The following is a 12,784-nucleotide window of genomic DNA, read 5'->3' as shown; positions in this document are numbered from 1 at the left end:
AGCTTTACTTCTATGTTAACACAACTCAGAGTGTAACAATTCAAAGATAGGTATGGATATTTAATGCACCATTGACTCCCCTTTGAAAAAAACAAAAGCTTTGTGAGTATGATGAGTGAAAGAGAATTATGAAAATCTTCCTGTAGGACACTCTTGGTACCTTGTTACTTCCCTCAGTGTTGTTTTTCATCCATGTGTACATGAGCGACAGAGAGGGAAATAGAAACGGGGCAATGGGGTAAAAACGTCACACTGCTTGGCGCTGCATTGCTCACATGCTGTTAGAACACTATAATAGGACTCAATGTTATCTAGCTGATTTTGTCACAGACACTCACTCGCGTCACATGCTGTTAGGACTATCCGTAACTCTGAACTCTTGTCCCTTCTGCAATGTGGATGAGGCTTCGAAAGGCTACAGAAGGTTGTATAATATACCTACATGCACCAATCAGGATTCAGCAATATTTGACTCATAATGTGATAACTGTTTAAGGAGCAGTATGCAACGGTTGTATCCACTGATTCCCTGCTCCCTATTCCCTAGTGAGCTATCAATAGTGGACTATGTAGTGTGCCACTGACACAGTGAACGTATTATATCACTTCTTGTTTTCCTGCAGCTACTGTGCTACTCTGTCTTTTTCTTGTGACTGCCAGCTGATTTCCTTCTAAGCAAGCTATTGACTAATTGCACTCAGACTGCCTTATTTAAACTGCTCTAGCCTGGCTATGCTTTGCTGCTCTCTCTGCAAGCTGCTGTTTGCAATCATCCCCCACCCCAGCTCCTCTTTTTTCTGCTTCTGACTTAATCAATGTCATTCTGTTGTCATTAATGCCTGCTCTGCTCTGGGTTTTCTTGCCTATTCTCTCCCTACCACAGATTATCATTATCGGCACTGAAAAAGCAGGAACATGCAGCCACAAGCCAGATATTTATAAAGGCATTAAGTGCTAATTTATAACTGGGAATAAAGAAAACATTCATAACCACAAATGTGAGGTTTTTGACAAAGTAGTCCTGACTGAAATGCATGCCAATTAAAATTATCGGCTACCAGTCTCACAAACCCCTAATAATCATTATCATTCATGGCATTCGCCCTGAAGTACCAATACTGATGGAATCCTAGTTTGAAACTAACATATTTCACTGAAAACTAATGCATACAGATGATGATCTCATGTCTTTAATCATTATTAAGAAAACCACCACCATAAATCGATAGAACTTTACTAGATCCAATTTTAGACTTAGGTTAACCTGACACCCAACATAGACTGTTTCACATATCCAGTGCATGGAGTAGATTCCACTTTAGTCTGGGAAACCTCCGAATGCATTTGGGAGTAGTAGGTCTTGTAAAAACTTTGAGAAGGTGATTGAATTAGCACTCTGTCTATGGCATTCATTACGGGCCGATCAGAGTGACAAGATAAAATGAAGCAGTAGGCATGCGCAGCTCTGGAAGTAACCTTGACATGCTGGCACAGCCATACGTTACGAACCTTATTGATCCAGCTCACAGCATAATAACCTGGATAGATGGTGCATGGGCCTGGTGCAGGCTTGGAGGATGGCCATCAGGATGCCAGAGCACTGCAGGACCAGGGTTGACACGGCAAAGTGCCGAACTAGCATATACTCCCATATCTGACCTGACGTGGTGCTTGTTGGTGGATAAAACTCATGCCAGTTATGAGATGAAGCATCTTCTCCACAAAAGAGAAGCTTTCAGTGTGGCTCTTTGCTCGTGTCTTAATAATGACAGGTGCCCCAGTGCTGGTAAAAATGTCACTACACTATAGCTACATCCAAGCTAACTGCAACATCCATAGCAGCCATATTATATACCAGCTTGCAGTATGACTAAACTCTGCTCATAACTATCACAAACAGGTTAGAAGACCAAAAACGTTTTTCCATCATGAAAAGCTTTCAGTGCTAATGTTTTCTCTTTATTTAACAAAGGAATGTGGTTCAGTTCTGATTAAACCGCCGCTACATTATAGTTACATCCAAGCTAATCGCTACATCGGTGGCAGCCATTGCTGTTGGCTTCCAGTACAACCAACTCTTATCTGTAGCTACTGCCTCATTCTCCTAAATTTATGGGTCTGTTTTCAGATCTAGCACAACCGTCTCAGACTGGACCTATTCAAGATGGATTGGCTGGATGACAGACATGGAATCTGGCTAATCCATCTTCTTTGCAAGGTTGGATTTTGATATTAAAGCCTCAAAATATGAACTCCATGTTCTTCTTGTCCATCTGAAAATGTAGAGTTTTTCGTTTATGATGTGATGTTTACTGAGTTGGAGCTCCAAAGTTAACATTTTACTCTTGATTCAATTTTATTGATCCGTTTTCTTTTTATTTGCTTCTTTGGTAGACCTTCCCAGACAGTCCTTTAAATCCCTGACCTTCCTGCACACTGAGATGTTAGGTGTGACTTGAGCTGCCTTGTAAACTCTGCATAGTCTCATACGATGCAGTCACAGCACTTTATGATGCAGAAACCCGCCTTCCTGCCTGTCAAACACTCTGCATGCAGTCATCTCACATCAAATAGGCTTTTGTGGGTGTGCACGCAAGCGTTCGCCCATCTGCGTGCACTCGTGTTTGTGTGAAAAAGTGTGTGTTGTGTGTCGTCAGAGGGCCACTTCTTTAATGTGTTTGCCTGCCTTCTGGCTCCATGTTAAACCCCTGCATTGCAGCACTGCCAGTGGGATTTCAGCAGGCACGGCCCTTTTTTTTCCCTCTAACCCTCCTTCCTCACAATAGACGGATTAAATTTGGGCCAGATTCCTCCTGCGCGGAGAGCACACACGTGCACATCTTCGAGTGTTCATACGCCACGCCTCAGAGAGCGCGGGGCAGCCGAGAGCCCCCAGAAGTCTCCTGTAGGCTCCCCTCGCCCCACATGAACCCCAACGCCCTCCCCCCCTTATCTGTATGAGTGATGGAGCAACAGTCATGGAGAAACACGTGTCTTAGAGACAGACTCAGACAGCAAGAATGGAAGACTTAGAGAGAGGAGAAGAAAAACACGGGGTCCTTGGGGGGCTCAGTAATTCAAGTGCTGTCTGTGAAGCTGTTTAAGAATGGAAAGGCAAGAGTTTGGGGTTGAAAGACTTTAGCAGTTGTTGGACTGCATGGTCCTCTTCATCAAACGTGGACCAGTTAGGGAATAAGAAGCAAAACAAGTTAGAGTATGCTCTATTTCTTTGGCAGCAGTGTGGTCTGTGTAGTTGGGAAGACTGGAGGAAACACTCCTAATGTCGACTTGTTTGATCAATGAGTTTGTACAGACAGCAGCCAGCACACACTTATAAAGCCATTCCTTAAGAATGATTTCATTTTTAAATGCTTAAAAGGTGTAGTAGTGGTTTGATCTGATTGGTGTTGACAAAATAAAATAGACTAGAAGCTCTGTTATTTAAATTCAGCACTACTGGTGTGATTATGTTTAGAGAGGATTATTAAGTGTTGGGTGATTAATGCAATCGGAGACATGCTCATACATATGCGTGCAATGGCTAACCCAGCCAAAACATTGTCCAACTAAAATCCTCCTAAATCACAAACTCATTACAAGTTGAAATCAGCTATAGGCTTGTCACAGCACCAGATTTTTACACTTTGAAATATTACAGTTCAAAACTTAACTATGTCAGTGCCTGCTGCTTTACCCGGGAGCGCGAGGAACAGGCTCAAACACTGACACAGAGAACAAGGCAATCTGGCAGGGAAGGAAAGGATAAGGGAGACTGAAAACTCTGGGTCAAGGGAGAAAGTCACACACAGGTGAAACACATGCAGTAATCATAGATGGAGGAAACAGGTAAGGATGGGCAGTAAGGAGTTGTCTGAAAAGAAACACATAGTAAGTACAGGTGCATCTCAAAAAATTAGAGTATCATGAAAAAGTTCAGGATTTTTTGTCGCTCTTTTCTGAAAGTGAAATCCAGATATTATATAGCCTTGTTACACATAGAGTGAAATATTTCAAGCCTTTATTTCTTGTTGATGTTGATGATTATGGCTTACAGATAAGAAAACCCAAAATTCAGTGTCTCAAAAAATCAGAATATTACATAAGATCAATAAAAAAAAGGATATTTTAAACAGAAATTTCAGGCTTCTGAAAAGTATGTTCATTTCTATGCCTTCAATACTCGATTGGGCCTCCTTTTGCATGTATTACTACATCAATGCGGCACGGCATGGAGGCAATCAGCCTGTGGCACTGCTCAGGTGTAATGGAAGCTACTGACTCCGGCAGCCTAAATCATCGCTGACTGTGGAACAAGTTCAAGCTTTTAAGCAGACGTAGTTCAGCTTTTACAGATCACAAAGACCATTAGTTCCCAACTTGAGTTGTTCCAAACAGGTTTCAGCAAAATGTGCAATACTGCTCTTAAAATGCGATTACTGGTATCAGCAAGTATGTGTTTATGCAAAGTTAAACAGCTTCTGACCCATTCCAGCCTCTTACTTTTATACCTCTTTAAGCTAGCCGTTGCAGCTGTCCATTGATGCTGTCCATGCTTTCTATAGCCCTTTCAGAAGGTTTTCTAGTGATCTTGGAATGTGGGTGACTTTTCATGGACTTCACTGATAAATCCAATAATTAACCTATTTCTTCTTTTTTAAAAAAAAAAGTACATTTCTTAATCATTTTTGGTCATTTATTGCAGATAGCTTGAATGCTAACAGCCATATTATTTTCTGAGAATGCTTTGTGAGTGCCTGTCAGCCAATGGCAGGCTGTTCCATCATCACATCATGCTTTGTTAGACTGCATATGCTTAAACATGTAGATAATTATGAAGACAGCCTGAATAGCGCATGATGGAGACAGAGAGAGAGAGAGAGAGAGAAAGAGAGCCTGTGATGTGGCCCTCTGTGTCATTATTTTAATATAGCAGTAAAACTAAGAACATTGAAAAACAATTGAAAAACAACTATTTGTCTAGCCATGTTCTGAGTTCACTGTACGGGTAAAGTAAGGTGCCAGTTTCCCACAGCCAAGTTGGTCCAGAGAGTTGACACGTTATTGTATTAGTACTTGGTATCAGCAGATACCCCATGCTTCAGTTTTGGAATTGTTCGGGAAGGGAAACATGGTGTTTAAACATCTCTATTCCCAACCTGGGATCCAGGCCCCTGAGGGTGCACATTAGATCTTGGAGGTAAGGCTCTGTATGCCCTGAAGTTATCAAATTTAGATTTGCACATAATAAGTCAAAAGATAGTACTAATTGGATCATTAATACAAATTTGCCAAAAGCAAATTTATTCATATACCACATTTAAAAACAGCAAGAGCTGGCCAAAGTGCTTTACATTGAAAAAGGAAGAATACAAATAAACATATATATACATACAACACAACAAAATAATCAGACTGGCACAGACGAGCATTTGAAAGACTGTCTTATTTGTGTAAAAGGCCAAGGAAAAAAGATGTGTTCTGAGCTGTGACTTGGAGAAACACAGGGAGTTGGCAGATCTAATGTGAGGAGGCAGTTGGTTCCATAGACGGGGGCTAGAAACTGAAAGACCTCTGAGTTGCCTCTGAGACTGATCAGAGGATCGGGGTGATCGTGCTGGAGTGTAGGGGATTAAAAGGTCAGATAAAAAAGAAAGATGTTTTGTAAGATAAAGTGTGTAGGTCTGTTCTGTTAGGATTTTGTCAGTGGAAACAGTTGAAATTGATGTAATTTTGTGACAGCAATGTATCACTTTCTTGTGTTCCTCCAGGTAGGAGATCAGTTTTTCCTAAGCTGGAGGTATGCACCTGCACTGAAGCTACGCTCTAGCCTATGATGTAGGCTCACGAAACTCTGACCCCAGAGGCCTACACATGTAGCTAATGTGCACTTCCTCTACACATCAAAACAACACAGACTCCAATCCCTGTGATTGGTCTACTGTGTATCTCTGGGTGACTGCCAGTTTTGAGAATGTTTAAAGGCATATTGCATGTGCTTTAAAGTGAAATAAATGGATGCAAATTGCAATATAACTGATCAAATCTACTTGCTGGAATTCAACAGTATTAGACATTTCCTCTTCTGTGTGTCTCCCAGTGGCTGAACGAGTGCAAAAAATGTCTGCCTTCAGCAGCCTTTCTTTCCATGTCCTCTCTCATCATCTCTCTCTTTTTTTTTTTTTTTTTGGCAAAAACTGCTGTATAATCAACTGCTGCTCAATATTTATTAGCTCTGACTCCAATATGATAAGTCCATGAACACAAGAAAGCAGGAAATGTGGTGACAAGACTGGGAATAATCATAAAAATTGTACTGCTGAGTAACATTTTGGTGGAGTATTGCAGCGTGACTAGGGCACTGTGGCGTACATAGGTGGGATGTAGACTTGAACCAGGCTCTAGATAAATGACTGAAGGAACAAAGGCATAGATCTTCTGAATGTCTGGAATGTTTTTGACATGCAGAGATGCTACTGGATGTTTGCAGATTTGTTTTATTACTGTTTATTTTGACATGACTCTGCTGCCAGCATGGATCATTGCTGTAGACTTTTAACGAAACCAAAGGGCAGACTCGTCATTAAATTCCCTCTCCTCTTCCCCCTGCATAGTTTGCTCCCTCGAGGACATAAATAGGTGTGGGAAAGATCCAATTATGTTCACCAAGAGGCAATTCTCTTTAACGTGATTGTATCTGAGAATCTGCACATCAGGGCCTGACGCCGCTGTCAGCTCACCAATTTATGATCATTCAGGGTTTTTTTTTTCCTCTGACCTTATATTTGTCCTCACAGGATACAAAGGTTCATTTCTACTGTGAGATTATGCAGGTATCTGAGTATATTACAGGCCAAAACTTTATAGATTTGAGATCCACATCAGGTCTGTGTGAGTATTTTTGTGCTTTGATTTTGGATTCAGTCCTTGTCGTGTGACCTTTCATTCTCAAAAGAGAAAATGTCACTTGTATTGTTGGAGTGCTGCAGTGTGAAGCAGCTTTTGAAGCGCTGCTTTTCTCCTCCCTGTCACTGCAGACCCTCAGCTCGCTGCAAACAACTCACTCTGACAGTTTCATAGTGTTTTTATGAGGACTGCAGGTATTTTAACATGCAGGAACCTCGGTCTTCACTTCTTAATATGCAGAGAGATTATCCTTCAGTGCACTGATATTTGCATTACTGTGGTATTTTTCATGAGAGCTGCATAAGAGACCTATCACTCCATCAGAAATTGCTCAGGGGCTCTGGCAGCCTACTGGTTATATCTGTGCACCCCACGTACAGAGGCTTTGTCCTCGTCGTGTGTTGCCTAGGATCAGGACCGGCCTGTGGCTCATCTCCCACGTCATTCCCAAGTTGCTGTCTTTGTCTGTAGTTTAAAACTCCATCCACTCTCTTATCTACAACAGAGGCATTGAATTGTTGGCAAAGTCCTGCATTTGTTTTCAGACAGAAATACTGCCAATGTTTTTGAGCAATTTAACAGTGTGCAGAAGTTAGCAATTTTTAGAATTTAATACAAGAAGTGACACAAGATTGGACTTGCCTATGACTTGCATTTTTGTTGCCCAAGTATTGAAAAAGGTATTGCTATCATTTGATGTTTTCTTTTTTAATAACCAAAGTTTATAAATTGTGATCATGACAGCCTTAGCCCAGCATGGTGAATCATCTAAAGAGTTTTTTCTCTGTAAATGACAACTTCAGTAGCAAAACAGACTATTCTGAACCAGATCTGCCCATAGAATTGTCTAGACACCTCAAAAAACGAGAGAATGGACTCTCCTCTGTTATTGACGATGTCAATGCATCAGTGTCAGAACAGTAGCATCCTGGCTAAGCCACCACATTTTGGAGCTGAAAAGTGTGTGCCATCATTAGGATCTGATGTTGGAATTATTTATTCATGTTACATTTTAACATGTTTCACTACTTCCTGCCACTTTTAACCACTTTTTCTGCTTTGTGCCCATTTTTGCCAAATATTTTGGCTACTTTTTGCCCATTCTTGCCACTTTTTTAGTGGCTTTTGACCATTTTTTACCACTTTTGGGAGCTTTTTTGCCACTTTTGCTTCCTATTTTTTGCCACTGGTTGCACATTTCCTCCGTTTGACACATTTATGCCCCTTTTTTGCCCATTCATTCAGTTTTAGCCCATTAATGCCACTTTTTGGAACTTTTTTACCACTCTGATGCTGAAAATGGCCATTTTTCCCACGAATTTTCTTTTTCTTTTTCCTTTTTTTTGAAGATTTACACCACTAGGCCAGCTGTACCCCCTAAATGCCTTTTTGCAAATTTCATGTGTACATTTTTTTAGCCCTTTGACCAATTTTTGCCACTTTTTACCCATTGCAGCCACTTTCTTGCCCAATTTTCTAATTTTACTTTCACTTTTTTCCCATTTCTACAACATCTTTTGCCACTTTTTTCCCATATTTGCAAATTTTTCACTCCTCCGATCCAAATTTGTCACTTTTTTGTCACATTTTTGCCACTTTTTAAAAAAATAAATTTTTGTCATTTTGTTTTTGATTTTTTGCCGATTTTGACAGTTGTATGCCCTTTTTTGCCCTTTTTTTGCCCTTGTACACCCACTTTTTTTTTCAAAATTATGTCACTTTCAAACCACTAATGTAGCTTCTCATCCATTTTTGCAATGTTTTTTGCCGCTTTTAAAAAAAAACTATTTTGGCCACCCCTTTTTGCCTCCTTAACCTATGTTTTTGCCCTCTCTTATCCCACTCTTCACCCATTTTTGTCAGCTTTTGCCCTTTCTTCATCACTATCAACCACCTTTTCGTTTTTTTCCCCTTTTTACCCATTTTCACCACTCATTGCCCCTTTTTTTAACAACTATTCTATTTTTTTTTTTTTTTTTTTTTTTTTTTTAAATTGTCTCCATTTCTTCTTCTTTATTTTCTGGCATCATTATGTTTGTGTACATTATGGCCTCACTATGAGGTATGGCATTACTTTCTTAATGGTTTAGTGTGCCAGTGTGCCCATCCACATTGTTAACATCACCAATAAAAAGGTAACTCTGTTTTAAGAAAAGGGTTTACATTCTGAAAAAGGCTATATTGTACGACAGCATATATAAATAAAATTGCTGTTTTGTTGGTTTGATAGGAGAGGTTGATATTCAGGTTAAAAATAAAAAATGGTTATCACAGCTTAACGTTACAGTGGACCATGGTTTTGCTGACCTCAATTGGTCCCTCAGTTTGGCTGGGCCCCAGAAAGCTCTCTCCTTTATCCTCCTTATGGGCGACCTTGTTCTGAATTCATAAAAAAAAAAAGTCCCATCAAATACAGACATTTCACAGAAGCTGTGGTGGTGATGGCAGATTTCAACTGTATGAACTGTTTTCCTTCACTGAAGAGAACAAATTAAAGTTGGTTATCACTCCCTGTGGATTTTTTCACGATACAATTACAATAAAGCAATTAAGTCCAGTGACTCATGAAATTGATTGTTTTGCCAAAATAGGGGAGGGAAATTGGGCCATAAATAGAAAATCCTCAAAGGTCTGCCTAAGAACATGGGTAGAATTTGACTCAGGATTAAACTTATTGAATCCCCTATTTAAAGACCAAGTAGAGCCATGCTGTTCTGCAGACTTACCAAATAAACATTCAAGAAATCCCCATATGTAGAAAATACTCATTTGCCTTGTAAGACAGGGTCAGATGAGATGACTGATTTCTCCCACGGCTCCACAGTTAAGATGAAGTTTAGCCCAGTTTAGCAAAAGCACTTTGCAACTCAGGGGGAAACAGCTAGCCTGGCTGTGCCAAAAGGTTAAAGAACCACTGGCTCATATTAGCACCCCTACTGCTCACTAATTAGCACATTTTGTCTCCTCTTTACTGACAACCTCACAATGTCAACAAGACTCCAGGAAGTCCCTGCATTCAGCCAAGAGACAGTACAGCACATCTCAATCAGAAAACCTGAGTTTGTATACTCCTGTGTATGGCTGTTACAGTTGTTCATTAGCTTTAGAACTTCTTGTGGGATTAATTTGATACTGTTACACGTATAGCCAGGTTAACTTTTCCCCCCAGGTTTAGTTTTTATGCTAAGCTAAGCTAAGCACCTCAGCTTTTTCCATCAAAGATAAGTACAAGCCAGTGTTGTTAACAAAGAAGCCCCAAGCAGACATGCATCCATATACATTTGATCTCACACTTAAGATCTCTACTTATATATCCCCTTAACTGAAAGATAAAAAACTCCTTTTCCTGTTATAACAACTTAATTTCTTGAAGTCTCAAGAAACCAATTAAAAGGGTGTAATTCTTATGGGAAATCCAGTGTGATATCCTGAAATTACATCATCAAAAATCCAAGATTTTGAAATCAACTGAAACTTGACTTTATAAAGGGGAAAATGACCACAAAGGAATGTGTGGATGCATGTCCTCTTAGAGCAGGGGTCAACTAGAACTGTACAAGGGCCAGATTTTACCCTGACAGGTGCTGTACGGGCCAAACCATCAAATATGCTTAAAAAAGATTTTAAAGAAGATCTATTAAGGATCTATGACTATCTATCTATTATTAATTATCATTTTATTTGTATTATTTGTAAAATTGATTGAAATTCTGAGTCATCGACGGTGAAATCAGTCCCTACTCCCTCCTCTGCAGCCAGCCTCAGGGGGGCGACTGAGATATTTTGGCTTAAAGTGGAGATTTGACACAGGAAATTGCAAATTTAATGAGTATTGGACCGAAAAGTTTGTGTTTGTCATGCATCATATTATATAATCATGACTGAAAAATGGATTCCTGTGAAACAGATTGAATTTTACGTCATTCCTGATAAAAATTTTTCAATGTTAATTGTTTTTGGGGTTGATTTGGCATCCAAAGACAACAGATACCCTTTAAACCACAACATCTTTCCGCTCCCTCAAAGATTCAGAATTTAAATTTGTTCAAGGGGGGCGGAGGGGAAGCTTTGGGGGGCTTGATATGCCATCAGTTTATGATCACTGTCTTAGAGCCTCAATTGCAGCTAAGGACAACCAATTCACCTATTCCCTAAAATGTCAAACTCATTACATTTGAGCATTTATTTTAATTTGGATGACAGAAAGGCAAATGTTTTCCTCAGAAAACTGACTCAGTTCTGCCTTAATAAGTTTATGAAAATTGAGCTTTATTATGAAATTGGAACATTTAACATGAAATTTAAATTCTTTCCATAAAAGACTTTATTATGTAACTAAGTAATTTTATAATCCTTTGGATATTCCACTTATAATGACTGGAATTATGACTCTTTGATTAGTTTCTATTATTTGTCTGAAACAGAAATATTTATGGTTCCGTCTCTCTGCCAACACATCCTAGCTTAGTATGCTAAAATATTCATTTCCATTTTAATGGGATGTAGACTAAAATTATTCTTAGAATCTTACACTTGTAAATTAACCTTGCAAAGCAAATAGATTGGCTGGATTCTGTCATCAGGTAGATCCATCTTGCAAAGCATGACGCTGAAGCTTTTGTTTCCGGTCAAAGAATGACCGGACCAATCAGTGTGGTCAGGGTGGGGTTTAATTTAACTGCAAGCTGGTAAACAATGGCAGCCAGTGAAGAGATTAGTATGGATGTAGCTATAGTGGCAGTTTTATCAGGACTGGACAGCAGTTCTGATTCAGTTTGATAAAAGAAGAGAAAAGAGGCAGACTGAGAGCTGCTCTCTGTGGAGTATTTTGTTGCTTACCTCTGACCAGCTTTAAGAGTGCTTGATTTACCAGCTGGCTCCACTAGGGTTGTAACAGTTCACAAAGGTCACGGTTCGGTTCGTACCTGGGTTTTAAGGTCACGATTTGGTACGGGTTCAGTTCTTTGGTACAAAAGGAACATAAAGTCCTAATATAGGCCTGATTCTAGGTTTCTCTCATGTACTGTATAACTTTCAAGTCTGACAGTACAGTAGCTTACATTCGATCATTCTTAACTTCTGTTGCCCAATTTTGATGTGCCATGTCAACTGTGGCCTCAGTTTCAGGAGTGGCGCCTACTGTGGTCTTCTGCTCCTATAGCCCATCTGCTTCAAGGTTGTTGTGCATTCAGAGATGCTCCTTTGCAGATCTTGGTTGCAAAGTTGTTATTGTTGTTATCTGAGTTATTGTTACTTTCCTATCAGCTTGAACCAGTCTGGTCATTCTCCTCTGACCTCTGCCATCAACAAGTGATGCTCACTGGATATTCTGTCCATTTTCTGCAAACTCTAGCAATAGTTATGTCTGGATCCCAAAGGAAATGCGTAGACCAGCCTATATGACACCAACAACCATTAACAGTCACTTAAATCCCCTTTCTTCACCTTTTTGATGCTTAGTTTAACTAAAGCAGATCATTTTGATCATGTCCACCTACCTGAGTGCTGGTGTGATTGCCTAAATTGGCATTAGCATTAATGAGCAGCTGAACAGGTGTACAAAAAGAAGTGTTCAGTGGGTGTATATGCACACATACTCTACTGGAACCTCAGGGAAATGTAGTCTAATTCTCTAAAATCCTTGAGAGATTAACCCTGATAAAACTACTGTGAACGGATGGAAAGGAACCAAATTAGGAAGCAAATGTTTTACAATTCAGGGTTACATTTATTCATCTCACAGCTTTTTGAACTCAGTATGGAGGGTAGGAAGGCGGCTAAAGGTTTAGCTTTTTGATTCAGGGCCAGTTTTCACAGAGACATTCATTACAGTGGTACCACGGTAATGACAATAAATGAATTCAATAACTGGCGAACCATG

General features: G+C 39.8%; 1 protein-coding gene across 4 annotated transcripts in view; it reads left to right on the top strand.

The window, feature by feature from the left end:
• The window catches only part of LOC121517640 (synaptotagmin-2-like), a 111,160-nt gene that overhangs the window by 38,971 nt on the left and 59,405 nt on the right, over positions 1-12,784 (top strand). The window lies entirely within an intron of this gene.

The sequence above is a fragment of the Cheilinus undulatus genome, linkage group 11 (assembly GCF_018320785.1).
Source record: "Cheilinus undulatus linkage group 11, ASM1832078v1, whole genome shotgun sequence".
Taxonomy (NCBI): Eukaryota; Metazoa; Chordata; class Actinopteri; order Labriformes; family Labridae; genus Cheilinus; species Cheilinus undulatus.
This window is presented reverse-complemented; position numbering and strand designations above follow the sequence as displayed.